Source organism: Orcinus orca, chromosome 13 (genome assembly GCF_937001465.1).
Source record: "Orcinus orca chromosome 13, mOrcOrc1.1, whole genome shotgun sequence".
NCBI lineage: Eukaryota > Metazoa > Chordata > Mammalia > Artiodactyla > Delphinidae > Orcinus > Orcinus orca.
In genome coordinates, this window is record NC_064571.1 from 52,472,491 (window position 1) to 52,494,439 (window position 21,949).

General features: G+C 40.1%; 1 long non-coding RNA gene and 1 pseudogene across 12 annotated transcripts in view; both read left to right on the plus strand.

The window, feature by feature from the left end:
- LOC125960884 (uncharacterized) overlaps positions 1 to 21,949 on the plus strand; it is a 323,923-nt gene that overhangs the window by 265,364 nt on the left and 36,610 nt on the right. The gene's annotated exons all lie outside the window — the stretch shown is intronic.
- Positions 16,283 to 17,890, plus strand: LOC101271081 (40S ribosomal protein S13-like; annotated as a pseudogene).

Below are 21,949 nucleotides of genomic sequence, written 5' to 3' on the forward strand. Positions count from 1 at the left end.
AAGGCCTCTTTGCAGCTTCATTTTCTGTGTGTGATTGGGTTCAACCTTCCTTCCAACAGTACCTCTGTCCTTGGCTTGCAATCATCACCCTGAAACCTATTAGTTGGGGAAAGGGCTTCGGAGTTGATAAACATTGACATTTGTGTCTAAGATGTCACTGTTATTATATATATTCTTTTTATCAGTTTGGATAAAAGCTGGTAAAATTTAATCCAAATCTTCATGGACAATTCATGAGAATTCTGTCAGGGCAATCAGAAAGGTCATTGAGTTTCTACAGTAAATTTGGAGTTTGCAGGGACAGCAGCTGATCCAAGCCTTGGATTGGCTGCTTTTCTTCCCTTGTTTCTGTAGCCCTTTTAAAATCAGCTTCAGAAGGTAAAGAGGGGAAGTAATTGCCCCTCTTTTCCAACATTATGTTGGAATATAGGCATGATGATGATGATGATAATCATGATAGTAATGATAACATAAGTAGACTCTAGCTAAAGCATTTGTTCTACTGGCAAGATCTTCTATTCCAGAAACAATAGTACAGAGCAGAGGAACAGGATAATCGGAACTGGAGTCTTCTCATCTCAGAGGAAATATGTGGTCTCAGTGCTCTCCCCATCTGCCTGCAATGGGATCCAGCTGTGTGTCCGTCCTGCTGTTCCTAGTTCTGTGAAGGGCAGACTTTACAATTCTTTGATGATTAAAAAGCAAGACACTTGGGGATTAAACTAGAATTGAGGCAAAGTTTCATAAATCTCCTTTTAACCACAAGAAGACTGAAGACTGTGCCTCCAAAATCCTGGGGATAAGGGACTGATGGGCTATCCATCATCTTGATGTGTTCAACATCCAGTTATAGAGAGGAGCTCGATTTTAATGGAATGCTAGGAAAAGCATCTGGTGGATGATCAGGTATTGATTTAAGGTATCGCAGAGAATGTGTATGTTCTGTGTCAGAAAAATGGAGGATTTTTTCTTGTGACCAGAATTAGAGATCTTTTCGGCAAAAGACACCCAAAGGACATCTATATACCACACCAGGGGCAATTGCCAGATTCTCAGCCATTCCCACCTCACACACCTTCCATTTTGAACCATAGTCCTCTCATAAAGCTTTAGGCTCGACTTTAAAATGTGAGTTTCTAGGGACTTCCCTGGTGGCACAGTGGTTAAGAATCCGCCTGCCAATGCAGGGGACACGGGTTCGAGCCTGGTCCGGGAAGATCCCACATGCCGCGGAGCAGCTAAGCCCGTGCGCCACAACTACTGAGCTGGCACTCTAGGGCCCACGAGCCACAACTACCAAAGCCCCACACCTAGAGCCCGTGCCCCGCAATGAGAGAAGCCACCACAATGAGAAGCCCGCACACCACAGTAAAGAGTAGCCCTGCTCGCCGCAACTAGAGAAAGCCCGCGCGCAGCAACAAAGGCCCAACACTGCCAAAAATAAATATAAATAAATAAATAAATAATTTTTTAAAAATGTGAGCTTCTATTCAAATCCATTTTCATTTAATGAGGCAAAAAACATAGATGAATGGGAGGCACCCTTAGATTTGGGGACATTACAACAGTAATGTATAATTATAATGATGTATAATTCAAGGGTCACCAGGAAGACTCTGCTCTGTCTCCCTCCAGATGCACCCATTACTTGCATTAAAGAACTTTTTATTTTTCCATTGAGTCTTAAGGCTTTTCTGGCTTCCAAAGTTCCCAGTTATGACATAAATACCTCTGGAAAGGGTCACACAATCAGCTAACATTTTAGAAGGGATTCATTTTATTACCATGTTCATTTTATTCCATATTTTTAAAAATTAATGTGTTTTTCTAATTAAATCTTACCTAGAACTCCAATATATAAAACTAAAGTGACTCTGGCTGAAGCTGTGTGGAGGACTGGGGCTTACCTACTTGGCTTTCTCTTCAATCTGAAGAAATCCAGAAAAAAAATAGTCAATTGTATATTTTTAATGAAATTTGAATTAAACATGTGCAAGGCCCCATGAGTAACACTGCAGAACCTTAGAGTTCCTCAATATACAGTTTGGATAACTAAAAACTGGACAATGAGGCATTATGTGCTCCTCCATGTAATGCAGTAGGAAGGACATAAGACCACATATGAAGTATCTCTACAAAACGACAACAACCACAACAAAATGAATCTAATCAAGCCTCTAGTTCCAAAGTATCTGTTTACGGGAAATAAGGGGATAGAGAAACAGTTAAATTACACCATGTGAAAATAGCCAAATACAGAATGAGGGAAATTCTACAGGACAAATGACCTGGTTGTTCAACAAAGACATAGCATGGAAAGGAGGTCGGGGGCAGGGAAAATACTAGATTTTTTAAAATTTACAATAATAACAAAAAGACAAACCAATTTAAAAATGGGCAAAAGACTTGAATAGACATTTTTCCAAGTAAGATGTACAAATGGCCTAGAAGCACATGAAGTGAAGTTCAAAGTCATTAGTCATTAGGGAAAAGCAAATCAAACCCATGATGAGATACCACTTCACACCCACTAGGAAGGCTATAATAAAAAAGGTAAAAAATAGAAAGTGTTGGCAAGATGTGGAGAAATTGGTACTCTCATACATTGCTGGTGAGAATGTAAAATGGTGCAGTCCCTGTGAAACCAGTTTGGCAGTCCCTCAAAAAGTTAAGCATAAATTTGTTATATGACCCAGCAATTACACTTCTGGGTATATATTCAAAAGAATTGAAAACTGGTACTCAAACAGATACATGCACAAGCATGTTCACAGCAGCATTGTTCAAAATAGCCAAAGATGAAAACAGCCCAAATGCCCATCAACAAATGAATGGATAAACAAATTGTGGTATATTCACACAATGAAATATTATTCAACCGTAAAAAGGAATGAAGTACTTACACGTGCCACAACATGGATGAACCTGGAAAACATTATGCTCAGGGGGAAAAAAGTCAGACACAAAGGGTCACATGTTGTATGATTCCATCTTATGAAATATTCAGGACAAGGAGATTCATAGCAATAGAATGCAGATTGATGGTTGCCAGGTGCTGATAGGAGGCGGAAAAAGAAAGCAACTGCTTCAGGGGGTTCTGGGTTTCCTTTTGGGATGATGAAAATGTTTTAGAACTAGATAGAGATGGTGGTTACAAAAAATTGTGGCTGCACTAAATACCACTGATTTGTTTGCTTTAAAATGATTAATTTTTAGGGACTTCCCTGGTGGTCCAGTGGTTAAGACACCACACTGCCAATGCAGAGGGCGCGGGTTCGATCCCTGGTGGGGGAACTAAGATACCACATGCTTCGCAGCCAAAAATTAAAAAAATAAAATAAACTTACATGTCCTTGGTTTCATGACCCCAAGACCCTGTTAAAAAAAATGATTAATTTTATGTTAGGTGAGTTTCACCTCAAAGATAGATAGATAGATAGATAGATAGATAGATAGATAGATAGATTTTTAAAACACTTGGGAAATATACCAACCAAATGCAATGTACAGACCTTGTTTTGATCCTGAGTCAATCAAATTGACTATAAAAATACATTTTTGAGACAATTGGTGAACCTTGAACACGAATTTGTATTAGATGACATTAAGGAATTATTATTAATTCGTTTGTGAACTAATAGCATAGTGATTGTGTTTTTAGAAATTCCTTCTCAGCTAGAGATTCATTCTAAAGGGGAAATAATATGATGTCTGGGGTGTACTTTCAAATACTCCCCCGAAAAAATGTTGAGAGAGGGAATAGTTGAAATAAGGCTGGCAAAATGTTGACAATTGATGAGACAAAGTAATGGGGACATAGGCATTATTGCTAGTTTTGTGTATATTTGAGATGCTCTATAATGAAACACTTTTTAATGTGGTATAGAAACCATAGATTTATTTAATGCCATTTATGGTCCTTTGAGATGGACATAGGATAGGTGCCTGGGAGGTTTTTGGCAAACACAGGAAGAGAAGGATGTAGGAAAAGCAACAGGTGGAGAAGAGGAACACTGAAAAAAACACTAACGGAGTCTAAAACCACATATCCCACAACTTTGCCAGGGCTAGGTCCTTTAGCAGGAGAGAGAAAACTGTGCTTTCTAAGCTACAAACTACAACCTCACCCTGACTGTACTTTCAGTGACTACAGTCACAGGGGGCCTGGACATGGGGTAAAGGATGCTCAGTGTGTCCCTTCCCAGGGCAGAAGAAACAACATCCTCATCCTGATTACCAGTGGCCAAGAATCTATTGACACCACCCATGCATAAAGTACTATGGTTATCAGGAGCTCCGTGTTAAACCACAGCCTTAAACAGCATCTTGCCAATAGTGAGTCATCACATCCAAGTAGCCCTTACAGAACTTGGCGACCCAGAGGTGGAAGGGACATGAGAAATCACAGATCTCTCTTGATCTTGTGAAGTCACAATGGACCTTGGCATTTTTGGGTGCACTGGTGCACTACCAATTGCCAGGTGTGTACATCTACCTCTAGCTGTGTAAGTCTCTAGTTGCCGACTTCAAGCATCCCATTTGCAGAATGAGAATTTGGATGGTTTCTCTTGTCTCTTTTATCTCTACAAAGCATTCACTTCATTCATTCATTCATTGCATGAACATTTATTCTATGAATAAACACAAAATCTCTAGAAAGTTTTCCCTTAACAAAACTCTCTATTGGGAGTTCCCTGGTGGCACAGTGGTTAGGAATCCACCTGCCAACGCAGGGGACACGGGTTTGAGCCCAGGTTCGGGAAGATCCCACATGCCTCGGAGCAACTAAGCCCATGTGCCACAACTGCTGAGCCTGCGCTTTAGAGCCCGCGAGCCACAACTACTGAAGCTCGCGTGCCTAGAGGCCGAGCTGCGATGAGAAGCCACCGCAATAAGAAGCCCACGCACCGCAACGAAGAGTAGCCCCCGCTCGCCACAACTAGAGAAAGCCTGCACACAGCAACGAAGACCCAACGCAGCCAAAAATAAATAAATTTATATTAAAAAAAAAACCTCTCTGTTGTCCTAAACTTCATGGATTGAGAGCTAATTACACAAGCCTTCTCTTTTAAATAGGAAAAATGCAGCAAATATCGTTCTTTATCCATAATCATAGGTACCTCACAGGTGGGGTCCTAATATTGAAGAAGGAAACAGCTTTATTTTGCAATTATTGAAGGGCAGGTAGTTCTTGAATTTGTTTCCTTTCCTTTCATTTAAAAAAAAATCTGAAATTTTACCAAGCAGAGAACCCTCTTAACATTTTTCTGGATGTCTTTTCGGGCATTATTTGTAATGGTTACATAGTGTGCTTCTGTGTGGATGCATTATGGTGTACTTAACAATTCTCTACTTAGGTAGTTTCCTATTATAAAAACACTGGGAGGAACATCCTTGTATATACATCTTTGTTTAGTTGTTCAAGAAAATCCTAGAATGAAATTTCTGGGTCAAAGGAAATGCACATTTAAAGTTTTTACAAAACTGCTTAAATGCCCTCCAGAAAGACTGTAGCAATTTATATTCCCACTAGCATTATATGAATATGTCTGTGTCACTACATCCTACCCAATGTGAGTGTTAGCATTCATTTCAGTCTTTGCCAATCCATACTTCCTGACATTTTACAGGGTCTCCTATAATGCTGTGTTTGCGTTTCTATACCTGAGACGTGCTATAATGCTGTTGTAAGTTTATCCAGAGGTGTCAGCTTCTTTCCTCCGCTTCTGAGGGAACGGGAATCTATCACAAGTCACCTGAACCTCCTAGCTCTCAGAGCAACAGTCGGGAGTGTGCAGGCTGCCACAGCTTCTCCTTTTCTTTGTCCTACTGCTATAGTAAACTGCTTTCCACTTCAACACCATGCTTCCAGCTCCAGGAAGTATTCATCCAGACTCCCTATTTAATCACAAGCAACTAAAAGTTAATTCATCACAGCTCCTGTTTAGACTGTATAAAGAAAAGCCGTCCTGCACCCTGATTCTGCAATGAACACTTGATTTTGGGGTATAATGTGAGCTTTACTGAAGCAGCCATGAGTGATAGAGAAGATCTAGTTTGATTTGGATTCCTTTCAACTATGATTTTCTGCTAGCTGCCAGACTCACAGTTAGCCAAACACAGAGGAAACAACACACCATAGGTAACTCCGTTTTTCTTAAAAGATTCCGTTTAATAGGCATTGTCAAGGACCTATCAAATTGCTAGGGATTCTTTTTTCCAGAAAATTTAATATGTAACTGATTTATTCTTCTGGCCAATCTTCCCTCCCTGTACCCCCACCCTCATGACATAACAGCCATGAGGTCATGAAAACATATGGAGAGAGGTTAGAAGAAGGAGTAAGGTTCAGAATATGCTGTCTGCCAGCCTAAGCTGCCTTTATGAATGTGTACAAATCCCTATTCCCGTTTTCACTGCAGAGAATAGGCTGCTACATATTGGTCTCGGCTGCACCGTGAGATCAGCTCTCTATCTTCAGGGCCTTTTCCCCTACACACAAGCCTCTCTCAAATAAACGGTCCAGGTAGTGTTTCTAGCCAATGCACTGATAGAAGAAATGAGGGTGTTTTATTCCCTCTGAAGAAGACAAGGTGTGAAAGGCAGGCTTTTTAGAAGGGTCACAGCAGGCTATGGATTTTTGCTGGTTGTAAATCAAGCTGTTGATAAAAAGCAATGTGCTTTCCAGGAAGGTGTGATTTGTAGTGGCCCTGACCCAGGACATGGTGAATATACAGCACATTAAATAAGATGTGATGGTCACCTGGGCTACTAGAGCTGGGTGGCTCTAGTATTTTTTAAAAGATGTACATTGAAGACTCTAGAGAGTAGTTTAAAATTATAATCTTTTAGAAGAAGCACTATATTTGCTGGGTGCAAGGGGCAGCTGTTGGAGTGCATGGCCATCAGAGGGCTCCCCTCCCACTTTGCTTTGAATTCACTCACACCTCTTCCCCAAAACGGAAGGGCCAGATGGTTTAGGGTAGTGTTACCCAACTTTTTTGAACACATGCCTTATTCAGATAAATATAAAAATCACATACACATACTCCCACTGAGAAATTATTACCTCCTACATAACCCCACCAGCCTGGGAAATTTTACCTAGCTTTACTTGCAGTTGTTTTCATTATGAAAATAATAAGGGATTGTTTTTATTTGCCTTCAAATATTGAAAATGAGTTTTCAAACTATACAGTTCTCCCAAGGGTGGATAATGGTCATCCTGCAGAATCAAGAAATACCATATCCCTCATACTCACCAGTCTAGAACCCTTTCCTCACACCATTCCTATGATTAAGATCCTAGCCAAAGGCTCTATTTGGTCTTTGACACTTTATTGTGAGTCTGCGTCACTCTGTTGCTTCTCTGGAGACATGCGCAGATTAAGCCTTATCTCAAATTGGAAGTGAAATGCTTCTGATTGGCGAGCAAACATTCGAAGAGGGAGGTTGGACACTAAAAGTCCCAAACCTGGCAGAATCCAGAAACCACACAAGCCTATTGAATCAGCTTCTCCAGGGTTGTGGCCGGAGAATCTTTATTATTGCAAAGTTCCTCCAGGTGTTTCTGACTCATGTCCAGATTTGTAACCAATCAATTGACCCTGTAGTAGACATTTGTCTTTCTTGGTTACTCTAAAACTTTTTTAACATTCACGTCATATTTGAATAGTTCTACACATTGTGAATCCCATCTTCACACTGAAAAGTCTAAATAAACAATTTTCCTAGATTTCTTTGCTGCTAGATGTGACCGTGTGACAGGTTCTAACATTCAAATGCACTTGTGTGAGACTTTGATTCAGAAAGAGCTACCTAAAGAAACAGCCTGGGCACTGAGAGGCCATTTTTGCTAGTACTAGTACAGGTGACTACCTGAGATTGTCAGTGGTGCTGCAGCTTGCAGATTATGGAAGAAGCTGTGTTGTTCTGAGGTCTGTAATGGCAGCAGCTCCCTCACCAGGCAAATTCAGCAATGTGGTTCTAGATGTTATTTCTAGGAGCTCAGTCTAGAATACTGATTCTCAATCTTGACCATGCATTGGAATCACATGAGGAGATTTTTTTTTTAATTGATGCCTGGGTTCTACTCCAGACAGTCTGATATATGGTACAGGGTATAATATGGGCATTAGCTCCCAGGTGATTAAATGTGCAACCAAGTTTGAGAACCTCTGACCTTGAGCTCCTGCCTCTTTTCCTTCCAGCAAAGATTTAATAAATGCCTTCCCAATTAAAATAGCTAAAATGCATTCTATGGTCTACAACTAAGAAGCCTGACCAGTACAGATTCCTAATATCCTTTCCAATTCTGAAAATATAGAATTTTATGGTGTTCTGCCTTTATAACTTGTTGGAAGGGTACCAAGACAATTCAATGGAGAAAAATAATCTCTTCAACAAATGATGCTGAGACAACTGAATAGCCACATGCAAAAAAATGAAGGTGGAACCCTACCTCACACCATATATAAAAATTAACCCAAAGTGGATCAAAGACCTAAATGTAAGAACTAAGAGTCTAAAACTCTTAGAAGAAAAAATAGATGTAAATCATTTTTTAATTGAAGTATAGTTGATTTACAATATTATGTTAGTTTCACATGTACAGCAAAGTGATTCAGTTATATATTTTTTTCAGATTATTTTCCATTATAGGTTATTACAAGATATTGAATATTGTTCCCTGTATTACAGTAAATCTTTGCTGCTTACCAATTTTATATATAGTAGTGTGTACCTGTTAATCCCATACTCCTAATTTATCCCTCCCTGCCTCCCTTTCCCCTTTGGTAACCATAAGTTTGTTTTCTATGTCTGCAAGTGTATTTCTGTTTTGTAGATAATGTCATTTGTATCATTTTTTAGATTCCATATATAATATTTGTCTTTATAAGTGGTATTATATAATATTTGTCTTTCTCTGTCTGACTTACTTCACTTAGTATGATATTCTCTAAGTCCATCCATGTTGCTGCAAATGGCAACATTTTACCCTTTTTTATGCCTGAGTAATATTCTATTATGTATATATGACACATCTTCTTTATCCATTGCTCTGTTGATGGACCCTTAGGTTGTTTCCATTTCTTGGCTATTGTAAATAGTGCTGCTATGAATATTGGGGTACATGTATCTTTTCAAATTAGAGTTTTTGTCTTTTTCAGATATATGCCTAGAAGTGGCATTGCTGAATCATGTGGTAGCTCTATTTTTTGTTTTTAAATGAACCTCCATAAACTTCCATGGTGGCTGTACCAATTTATGTTCCCACCAACAGTGTAGAATGGTTCCCTTTTCTCCACACCCTCTCCAGCATTTATTATTTGTAGACATTTTGATGATAACCATTCTGACCAGTGTGAGGTGATACCTCCTTGTGGTTTTGATTTGCATTTCTGTAATAATTAGTGACGTTGAGCATCTTTTCATGTTCCTGTTGTCCAGCTGTATGTCTTCTTTGGAGAAGTGTCTGTTTAGGTCTTCTGCCCATTTTCTGATTGGGTTGTTCGGTTTTTTGATACTGAGTTGTATGAGCTGTTTGTATATTTTGGAAATTAACCCCTTGTCTTTCACATTAATATTTTCTCCCATTCTGTAGGTTGTCTTTTTGTTTTCTTGATAGTTTCCTTTGCTGTGCAAAAACTTTTAAGTTTGATTAGGTCCCATTTGTTTATTTTTGCTTTTATTTCTTTTGCCTTGGGAGACTGATCTAAGAAAACATTGCTACAATTTATGTTAGAGAATGTTTTGCCTATGTTCTCTTCTAGGAGTTTTATGATGTCATATCTTATATTTAGGTCTTTAAACGATTTTGAGTTTACTTTTGTATATGGTGTAAGGGAGTGTTCTAACTTCACTAGTTTACGTGAGGCTGTCCAGCTTTCTCAACACCACTTGCTGAGGAGACTGTCTTTTCTCCATTGTATATTCTTGCCACTTTTGTTAAGGATTAATTGACCATAGGTGTATGGGTTTATTTCTTGGCCCTCTAAAATAGATGTAAATCTTCATTACCTTGGATTTGTCATTGATTTCTTTCATATGACACCAAAAGCAAAAACAGCAAGAGAAAAAAAGAGATCAATGGGACATCATCAAAATTTAAAACCTGTGTGCCTTAATAAAGGACATCATCAAGGAAGTAAAAAGACAACTGACAGGATTTAAGAAAATTTTGCAAATCAGATACCTGATAAGTAAGTTGTATCTAGATACATACTCTTAAAGAAAAACAAACAAAAACAAAACAAACAAAAAGAAATCCTGCAACTCAATAATAAAAAAAAAAATAACCTAATTAAAAATGGGTAAAGGAACTGAATAGACATTTCTCCAAATAATATGTAAAAATGGCCAATAGCACATAAAAAGATGTTTAACATCATTAGTCATTAGAGAAATGCAAATCAAAATCACAATGAGATACCACTTCCTACCCACTGGGATGACTACTTAAAAAATGGAAAATAGGGCTTCCCTGGTGGCACAGTGGTTGAGAGTCTGCCTGCCGATGCAGGGGACATGGGTTCGTGCCCCAGTCCGGGAAGATCCCACATGCCGCGGAGTGGCTGGGCCCGTGAGCCATGGCCGCTGAGACTGCGCGTCCGGAGCCTGTGCTCCTCAATGGGAGAGGCCACAACAGTGAGAGACCCGCGTACCACAAAAAAAAAAAAAAAAAGGAAAATAACAAGTGTTGGTAAAAATGTGGAGAAATTGGAACCCTTAAACACTACTGGTGGGACTGTGGTACAGTTCCTTAAAATGTTAAACATAGTGTTACCATATAACCCAGCAATTCCACTCCTAAGTACATATCCACGAGTAATGAAAGCATATGTCCATATAAAAACTTGTACGTGAATGGTCATAGCAGCATTATTCATAGTAGCCAAAAAGTGGAAAAAACCCAAATGTCCATCAACTGATGAGTGGATAAATACAAAGTGATTTGTTCATACAAGAGAATATTATTCAACAATAAAAATGAACGAAGTACTAATACATGCTATAGCATGGATAAGCCTTGAAAACATTATGGTAACTGAAAGAAGCCAGTCTCCAAAAAAACACATATCCAGAATACACAAGTCTATAAAGAGAGAAAGTTGATCAGTGGTTTTCTAGGCCGGAGAGGTTTGAGAGAAAATGAAGTGTGGCTGCTAATGGGTATGGGGTTTCTTTTTGGGATGACAAAGGTGTTCTGAAATGTATTGTAGTCATAGTTGCACAAGTTTGTGAATATACTAAAAACCATTGAACTGTACAATTTAAAGATATGCTATGGGAATTGTATCCCAGTAAGGCTGTTATAAAAAAAAATTTTGGAAGGATTTCAAAGCTTGGCCTCTGGCAGAGGAAATATTTGGGAACAAGAGTGATGGAGAATCTTTCTAGGACTCAGAAAATCATCTCAGCAGTCAGCTACCTTCTCTGCCTGTTGGTAAAGTGCACTGCAGAAAGGCATGTTCCCCAAAAAAACAGGGGACCCTAAAATAGGTGATAGCAGAAGGAACAGTTTTAACAGCAATTAAAATACTTTTTGAGAGGAAGTTGGGAAAATAATAGCGCGTGACTAGTCAGCCTCTTTCTTGTAGTCAGAAAGAAGGTAAAGGGAGAGGAGTAATTGTCCTGGATGTCCTCAGGTGGATTGCAAGACATGGATGAATGCCGAAGCCAGGGAGAAAACCTGATCTGAGCCAACACAGAGACAGATGAGTTTGGGAGGGTAGGACCAAGGCAGAGAGGAGGTACAAAATCCCTACAGAAAATGGGAATATAAGAAATGTTTGAGAGCTTTGCATCACTGAACTGTTAATAGAGGTTACCTCTGCGGAGAAGCTCAGAGTAGAAGGAGAGAGGGCATTTTCACTTTTTATTGTATTTTTCTTCCTTGTTATTAAAATTTTTTTACAAGGAACATGTGTTTGTTCATTGTAAATACATGTAAATACTTTGTGATTAACAACATAAGAATCAACTAGTTTGCTTTAGCAAATGTGAGCATGACTATTTAAATGAGAAAAAGATCAGGAAGAGAACCACCTCACAGAATGAAGGGGAAACAGGAGAGAAAAGGAACAAAGGACGGGGGGACAAAACTCACCACCAAAACGACATTTGGAAAGGGAAGTAAATACATTATTACTTCAATTTTTTAAAAAATTAGTGCAGAAAAGTTTTTGTAGCACAGGATAACAAATAAAGACTGTGACCTTGATTTTGTACTTGCCTATTTCAGTGATTTTCTCAAGGTCACATAATTAAAGGTAGATGAGAATTTTAGTAAAAGAAAACTGGAATAGATAGATTGGAATGTTGAACGCCAGGCTAATATTTTAGTTTATTCTGCAGACAATGAGGATTTCCTGAAGAATTCTGACCAAGTGGAATTGTGTTTGGTAGTGATATGGTTCCCAAACCTGGCTGTGCATCAAAATCCTAGAGTTAGCTTTAAAAAATAGAGAGATTCTGGGACCTACCACCTTTCTTATTCAGTAGGTTTGGACTAAGGTCCAGGAATCTACATTTATAAACCTCATGTGTTTCTGATGGTCTATCATATTTAGGAATGGGTGGAATATAGGATAGATTAGAGTGCAGGAAATAATGTAAACAGGGAGAAAGACAGAAGGTTTCCGGAAAAGTTCTGGTACAGGGTGCTGCAGCACTGAACTGGAATGGTGGTAGAAAGAAAAGAATCAACATGACCATCATTATGAAGGTGGAATCAATACGATTTGGTGAGTGCTTGACGGTACTGTACATCCCATGAGGCAAATATCAGCCTGTTTTACTGACTACTGTGTATCCCAGAACTTTGCACAGTGTACCTGATGTAGTAAGGGCTAAATAATATTAACTGAATGAATGAATGAATGAAAAAGAGAAAGGCAAAGCTGACCCCAGGGGTCTGAGTAGGGTAAATTAACACTGGTCGTACAGACATTTAGGGAATCTGGTTTCAGGAAAAATAATGGGACGGATTTTCCATGGTTGAGTCAGAAAGAATGGTGAGATGTTCAATGCTTTAGGGATTATAGGGGAAGTTGTGCCTACACCGCTCTAGGGCATTGTGGCTAGGACAGTACCGGGAAGAAGTCTGGAGAATGTTTTCACTGTTTGAAGTCTTTATATAACTGTCTACAATATTGGGCTCTGTGAGACATTCAGTTGGGTCATCAGGTCTTGCTGTGTTCTCTGACTGCAGGTGGGAGGTTCACAACTAGGTGGTTTTCTACATCTCCCCATTTGTAGCTTTTAATTAGGTCAGCTCCCCAACACCTTCCGTCAGCATCCATGAAGGAGTTTGTACTCCAGCCATATTTACCCATTCATCCAGCTATACCCTAGCTCTTCTCACCTCAAATCCCCTTTTACATCTGTCACAGCCCTCTTCTCCACAACTCCCAACCCCAATAACCACAGTCTGCTCCTATGTCTACTTGGCCCTTGCCCTTTGGGTTCTGCTTCCCTTTCACAAAGAGATGGAGCTTTTGCTGGCTGGACCCTGAGCGTCCTCTCAGAAATGTTTTTGTACTTTCATTCTGCCTCTCTCTGCTCCTGGCCACCCTGGACATCAGCTTCCAGGCTGGGACCCCACTACACTTGCTTCATTCTCCCCAAAAGGAGGGTCAAAAAAGCATGTAACAGCTTTGAAAAAGAAATGGGACATTTCCATCCTCCTTATAAGAGGAACAAAGACCTGAACTAGTCCTGTGGTCCATTTCCATTTAGGGTGAATCATACCTGGGTGTACTTATACATCAAATAGAATGTCATCTTTCCTATGGAATCTTAGGAATTGCTTTAAATTTTTTAATAAATTAAAATTAAAAGGACCACCCTGACACCCAGGTACCATATTACATTGGAATTAGCTGTGTGACTGTAAGCAAGTCATTTCACTTGAAATAAGGTTGATTTTGCTAAATGATGAACACTATCCCTTCTAAGTCTAACATTCTTTGACCTAGTAAATATATCCCTTTGTTTCTGATCTCTCTATCCTGAGGTGGAGGAGAGGTTGAGATGGGGTATGTGGGCCCACAAACACTGGGGAGAAACATGGGAGTGGCACATTGTAGTTTCCCCGGTTAATGCTGGGGAGGGAATGCCAGGAGGCCAACTGGTCCAGCCAGGCTGGAGTGGCTTCCCTGAAAAGGTTCTTCATAGCCACAGGCACCTGATGTGAGGCCTAGGAGCCAAAGTCTGCAGATAAATGAAGGTCAGAGGATTTGGGAATGTGACAGCCATGAGTAGTGGAGTCAGTACAAAATGAGAAGTGATATGAGAAAATTCCAGGTAGATAGGCTTTGCCCTGAGTTTCTATTCCCTGTTTCTGTAGGTAGTCAGTTCCACTAAAGGGGGCCAGGACAGAACTCGGCATGCTGAGGTCTAATCCTGGCTGCCTTGGCTGCGTCCAAGGATTTATTGAGTACCTACTCTACTCTCTGATTTCCCTTCCCAACTCCCTTCCCCAGACAAGCGACATTCTGCTGTTACCAGTTTTCCCAGAGTCAGACTGATGCACCTGGAGACATGCTCCCACTGTCTCAACTAGATGTTATTGAATGGAGGAGCTACAATTCCAGTCATCAAAGGGAACAATAGGTAATGTTATGTAAAGAAAGGGAGAGGGTAATGTGTGTCTGTGGAACCAAGGAGCTAGGCCCCATTTTGTCAGGAGTGCAAACTTCTGGGTCTTCAGAGAGGTAAGGGTGTCATATGTACAGGATGTCACATTGTACTCTGCCCCTTCCATTCTTTATCTGTGAAGGGAGCTGCTAGTTAGGAAGACAAGTCTTTATTATAAGGATTGTTTGCTTATTTCAAACTATTTTTTTTCCCTCTTGTCTCTGATTTCTCATTCTTTTATTTTTAAAATCAACTTTAAAAAACACTTTTTGAACAATCAGGCTGTTGCCAGTTTTTTACTATTATAAACACTACCATGATAAACAGCTTTATACATACATCTTTGTATATTTGTTCAATTATTTCCTGAGGAAAAATTCCTGGAAGTAAAATTGCTGAATCAAAAGAAGTTGATGTTTTGGAGGAATTTAATAAAATTTGCTAAATTACAAGCCAGAAATGTAACAATATACATGCCATCAATCAATTATGACAGTACCCTTTCTCCATATGCAACAAACATTTTCAAATCTTTGCTAATCCTGAAAGGTTAAAAATATGTCTCCTTTTTGAATTAATTTCATTTTCAGTTACCAAAGATTTTTTTGTTACTTATGTTTATTTGCCATTTTAATTTCTTCTTTTTATGAGTTTCCTTTTCCTGTTCTATGCTTATTTTTCTTTCACAACATTTAGCTTTATCTTATTTATTAGTAAGAGCTCTTTATATATTAAGACTATTAACCCTTTGTCCACCATTGAAAGTATTTTTCCAGTTTTTCCTTTGTCTTTCTTTTTCCCCCCTGTTCTCTGATTAATAACATTCTCCCGTATTCCAACCAAGTGATCAAATCTGGCTTGGGAAAAACATAACCCAGAGAATCAAGAGTCTCGTAATGGATCTTCATTACTTGCTGATATATTTCCTTCTGCTACATCTCCAGGATCTTCCACTCTTGCTCCAAAAAGTATGAGGCCACATCATCAAATGTCATGATTACCAAAGCAGGCTAGGCCATAGTGCTTTGTGGTCCCATCCAGCCCCAACACAGCAATGCCCAGTGTCCTGGAAGCTTCCTGGCACCTTCCCTACCCTGTGGCCTTCCATTCTGCCAGACCCCTGTCCTTTGTCTTTATCATTGTGGCATTCACTTTGCTTTGTCTTTCTTGATCATAAAATTTTTTTATTTTTGTTTAGACAAATCTGATACTTGCCTTTAGAAGAAAAAAATCCTGAAAGAAGCTAGTGGAAAAAATCACCTTAATTATAGGAAACAAAGATAAGAATTACATCAGACTTCTCCTTAAAAACCATGTAAGTGAGAAGAGAATAGAGTGAAATATTTAAAGTGTTGAACCAAAACCAAAAGCCACCAAACTAGAATACTGTATCCAGTGAAATTATCTTTCAAAAGTGAAGGAGAAGTAGAAACTAACACAACATTGTAAAACAACTATACCCCAATAAAAAAATAATAAAATAAAAATTAAAAAATTAATTAATAGGGGGCTTCCCTGGTGGCGCAGTGGTTGAGAGTCCGCCTGCCGATGCAGGGGACACAGGTTCGTGCCCCGGTCCGGGAAGATCCCACATGCCGCAGCGCAGAGTGGCTGGGCCTGTGAGCCATGGGCCTGTGAGCCATGGCCGCTGAGCCTGCACGTCTGGAGCCTGTGCTCCGCAACGGCAGAGGCCACAACAGTGAGAGGCCCGCGTACTGCAAAAAAAAAAAAAAATTAATTAATTAATGTTTTTAAAAAGTGAAGGAGAAATAAAGACTTTTTCAGACAAAGAAAAGCAAGGGAATTTATCACCAGTCATCCTGCCCTTGCAAGGAGTGTTAAAAGAAGCTCTTCAGAGAGAAGAATATATAGATCATATATACAGAACTATAGAATGTATAGATCAGAAACTCAGATCTACATTTGAAGAAAGAAGAATATTAGAGAAGAAACCAATGAAAGTAAAATAAAATCTTATATTTTTGTTATTCTTAATTGATCTAATAGATAACTGCTATTAGATCTAATAGATCTATTAGATCTAATAGATATTGATGTAATAGATATTGTTCAAAAATAACAATAGCAATAATGTATTGGTTGATTATACCTTATGAATAAGTGAAATGAATGACAGCAATATTATAAGGGACAAGAGGGAAAAATCAGGAATAGTCTGTTATAAGGTACCTGTCCTACCTATGAAGCAGTACAATGTTATTTTAAAATAGACTTAAGGACTTCCCGGTGGCGCAGTGGTTAAGAATCCACCTGCCAGTGCAGGGAACACAGGTTTGATCCTCGGTCTGGGAAGATCCCACATGCCGTGGAGCAACTAAGCCCATGCCTCTGAACTACTGAGCCTGCTCTCTAGAGCCCACAAGCCACAACTACTAAAGTCCGCACGCCTAGAACCTGTGCTCCACAAAGAGAAGCCACTGCAGTGAGAAGCCCATGCACCGCAACGAAGAGTAGCCCCCTCTCGCCGCAACTAGAGAAAGCCCGCACACAGCAACCAAGACCCAAAGCAGCCAAATAAATAAATAAAATCCTTTTAAAAAAATTTAAAAAATAAAGTAGACTTAAATTGGTTGTAAATATGTATTGCAAACCCTAGGGCAAGCATTTTTTAAAATTTTAAAGAAGTATAATTAATGTGCTAAGAGAAAATGGAATAATATAAAATGCTCAATTAAAAACAGAGAAGGCAGGATGGGAGGAAGCAGGACTGTGTGAGGTCACTTCCTGTGTGCAGGGTGGCTTCCTGCCTCCCACCCTTGCTCTCTTTTTGGCTGCCCTCGTGGTTGCATGCAGGCCCCTGGGAAGGGCCTGTCCCAGTCGGCTTTGGCCTACCACCGCAGCAATCCCACCTGGCTGAAGTTAACTTCTGACAACAGGAAGGAGCAGATCTACAAACTGGCCAAGAAGGGCCTGCCTCAGGGTGATCCTGAGAGTCTCACATGGTGTTGTTTTATGACAGGCAATAAAATCTTGAGAATTCTTAAGTCCAAAGGACTTCCTCCTGATCGTCCTGAGTACCTCTAGCATTTAATTAAGAAAGTTGTTGCTGTTCAGAAGCATCTTCAGAGAAACAGAAAGGATAAAGATGCTAAATTCCTTCTGATTCTGATTAAGAGCTGCATTCACAGCTTGGCTCAATACTGTAAGACCAAACCAGTCCTCCCCTCACGCCACCCCCCCACCAATTTGGAGATACTAGTTATCCACAGCCTCTGCCCTGGTTGCATAAATTTGTCCATGTACTCAAGCAATAAAATCATTGTTTAACTAGAAAAAAAAAAACAGAGAAGGCAGAAAAAGAGGGGAAGACAAGAAACAAGGGACAAGTGCAATGACTAGAAAACAGTTGCCAATATGGTAGATATTAATCCAATTATATCAATAATCATTTTAAATATGAATGATCTAAATACACCATTAAAAGACAGAGACTGATGGGGCTTCCCTGGTGGCACAGTGGTTGAGAGTCCGCCTACCGATGCAGGGGACACGGGTTCGTGCCCCAGACCGGGAGGATCCCACATGCCGCGGAGCGGCTGGGCCCGTGAGCCATGGCCACTGAGCCTGCACGTCTGGAGCCTGTGCTCTGCAACGGGAGAGGCCACAACAGTGAGAGACCCACGTACCACAAAAAACAAAAAAACAAAACAAACAAAAAAAAACTACAATGAGGTATTACTTCACACCAGTCAGAATTGCCATCATTGAAAAGTCTACAAATAATAAATGCTGGAGAGGGTGTGGAGGAACGGGAGTCCTTCTACACTGTTGGTGGGAATGTAAATTGGTGCACCCACTCTGGAAAACAGTATGGAGGTTCCTTAAAAAACTAGAAATAGAGTTACTATATGATCCTGCACTCCTAGGACTATATCTGGAGAACATGCTAACTCAAAAGATACACGTACCCCAATATTCATAGCAGCACTATTTACAATGGCCAAGACATGGAAGCAACCTAAGTGTTCATCAACAGATAAATGGATAAAGAAGATGTGGTATACACACACACACACACACACACACACACACACACACATACATATGGACTTCCCTGGTGGCGCAGTGGTTAAAACTCCACGCTTTCAATGCAGGGGTCCCAGATTCAATCCCTGCTCAAGGAACTAGATCCCACATGCATCCCGCAACTAAAAGTTTGCACGTCACAAGTAAGGAGCCGCCTGCCGCAACTAAGGAGCTTGTGAGCCACAACTAAGGAGCACAAATGCCACTACTACAGAGCACGCCTGCCACAACCAAGACCTGGAGTAACCAAATAAATAAAATAAAAAAATATTGGACTTCCCTTGTGGCACAGTGGTTAAGAATCCTCCTACCAATGCAGGGGACACGGGTTCGAGCCCTGGTTCAGAAAGATCCCACATGCTGCAGAGCAACTAAGCCTGTGTGCCACAACTACTTAACCTGCGCTCTAGAGCCCACGAGCCACAACTACTGAGCCTGCATGCCACAACTACAGAAGCCCGCATGCCTAGAGCCTGTGCTCTGCAACAAGAGAAGCCACCGCAATGAGAAGCCCGTGAACCACAACGAAGAGTAGCCCCTGCTCGCCACAACTAGAGAAAGCCCGCGTGCAGCAACGAAGACCCAATGCAGCCAAATAAATTAATTAATTAATTTAAAAAAAAAAAAGAAGAATCCCATGATGGAAGTGTTCTAAATCTGGACTGTGGTGATGGTTGCACAACTGAATTAACTAAAACTCATCTAATTTTGTGCTCTCCAATATGGTTGCCACTAGGCATATGTGGCTATTGAAATTTATTAAAATTGTATTATTCAGAGGAATAGAATTGAGTGTCCAGAAATAAATCCATAAACCTATAGTCAATTAAATTGTGCCAAGACCTTTCAATAAGGAAAGAATAATCTCTTTAATAAATCATTCTGGGGCAACTGAATAGCCACATGCAAAAGAGTGAAGTTGGATCCCTACCTTACACCACATATGAATATTAACTCAAAGTAAACCAAAGACCTAAATGTAAGGGCTAAAACTATAAAACTCTTAGAAGAAAATATATGACTAAATCTTTATAACCTTTGCTTTGGCAATAGAGTTTGAGATATGACATCAAAAGTACAAGTAACAAAAGAAAAAATAGATAAATTTGGCATAAAAATTAAAAATGTTTGTGAACAAAAGGACACCATCAAAAGTGAAAAAACAACAAACAGAATGGGAGAAAATATTTGCAAATCATATATTTGATAAGGACTATCCGGAACACATAAAGAATTCTTGCAACTGAATAACAAAAAGACAAACAACCCAATTCCAAAACGGGCAAAGAACCAAATAGACATTTCTCCAAAGATGACATACAACTGGCCAATAAGCACATGAAAGGTGCTCAGCATAATTAGTCACCAGAGAAATGCACATCAGAACCACAATGAGATGCTACTTCACACACATCATACGGGTCCCAGTGCCTCCACTGCCATGTGGTCATGTAAGTGATATCCCTCCTCTGTAAGCCAGTTCACCATCTCAGAAGAGAACAGAGGGAGAAAAAAAATATGAAATATTGGACATTTTATCCCCTAAAGAGTGAACACTTACCAAAAGAAGCCTGACTAGGAGAGATTTGGCCCTAACGATTTTTCCCCTTCTTGATCTGACCCTGGAAAAGTGGGCCTGGTTGTGTCCATTGTGCTCCTGATGTCCCCTCTATCACCTTTCCCATGATATGCCCTCTACTTCCAAATTTCCTCTCTTTTCCATCTGACCTCCATTCTTAAGCAAAATTCTCATTTTCTTTTTGCCCTGATGTCAATTAACAGTCAAAAGGAAAAATAGCCAACAAGTTAATCCAAAAGTTTATGAATTCTACTAACATAAAAATTATACATATACCTAAAGGCTGGATCATAGTCAAAACTTAATTGGAGTGAAACTAAAAAATTGTAAGTGGAAAGAAGTAACAGAAATTAAAAATTATTAAGAATCCCATGATAGGGCTTCCTATTCAATCAGACAGTTTTCTGAACTGGAGACAACTGAAGAAAAGCTAGTCCTGTCTGACTATTGTGGTTGATATGCTGGCAACCATAACTGGATCCCCGTCACCACAATGATGTGTTCTTGGTGCTAATGTTCCCCACCTCTGAATTTCTCTTTATTCTATCCCCAATTCTTCCCCAGTCTGCTGAAGCTCCTAGCCCTAGCCCTCTCCTTTACCTCCCAGCATGGTGGCACTGATGGTCCCTGGGCTTCTTTGCCTAGGGCAGCAAATTTTGGGTAGAAGTATACTTCACATTATGGAAGAAATAGTGTAGTCTGGACTTCCCTGGTGGCGCAGTGGTTAAGAAACTGCCTGCCAATACAGGGGACACGGATTCAATCCCTGGCCCAGGAAGATTCCACATGCAGCGGACTAACTAAGCCTGTGCACCAGATCTGCTGAGCCTGCACTCCAGAACCTGTGAGCCACAACTACTGAGCCCTCGTGCCACAACTACTGGAGCCTGCATGCCTAGAGCCCGTGTTCCACAGCAGGAGAAGCCACTGCAATGAGAAGCCCAGGAACCACAACGAAGAGTAGCCCCCACTTGCCACAAGTAGAGAAAGCCCGAGCGCAGCAACAAAGACCCAATGCAGCCAAAAATAAATAGATGAAATAAATAATAATAAAAAAAGAAAGAAAGAAATAGTATGGTCTGAGTCCTTCAGGTTAGTCATTGATGTGTAAAGTAATTTAGAAAGTCTTTCATCTTTTCATGACACCAGGTTTTCACCACAATTTTTTTTTTTACTGGAAAAAGAGCTGAGTAATGATTTTTTAAAGCAGGTATCCATCCTCCTGAAGCTCTGAAACCTATTGCTACAGTGGATGGCAAGTCCCATGAGAGCAAGATTTAGAGAATATAGAAATATATATGACAATCTCTCTCTCTCTCTCTCTCTCTCTATATATATATGTATATGTGTATATATATATATATATATATATATATATATTTCCCCTGTGTTATACTCTCTCTTCCCCATACGCTCCATAAAAGAAAGACCTTGTACACCTTTTTTACTTCTGCACCCGACCTCCTACAATAGTGCATGGCATATAAGAAGGGCATACAGGCTTCCCTGGTGGCGCAGTGGTTGAGAGTCCGCCTGCCGATGTAGGCGACGCGGGTTCGTGCCCCGGTCCGGGAAGATCCCACATACCGCGGAGCGGCTGGCCCCGTGAGCCATGGCCGCTGAGCCTGCACGTCTGGAGCCTGTGCTCCGCTACGGGAGAGACCACAACAGTGAGAGGCCCGC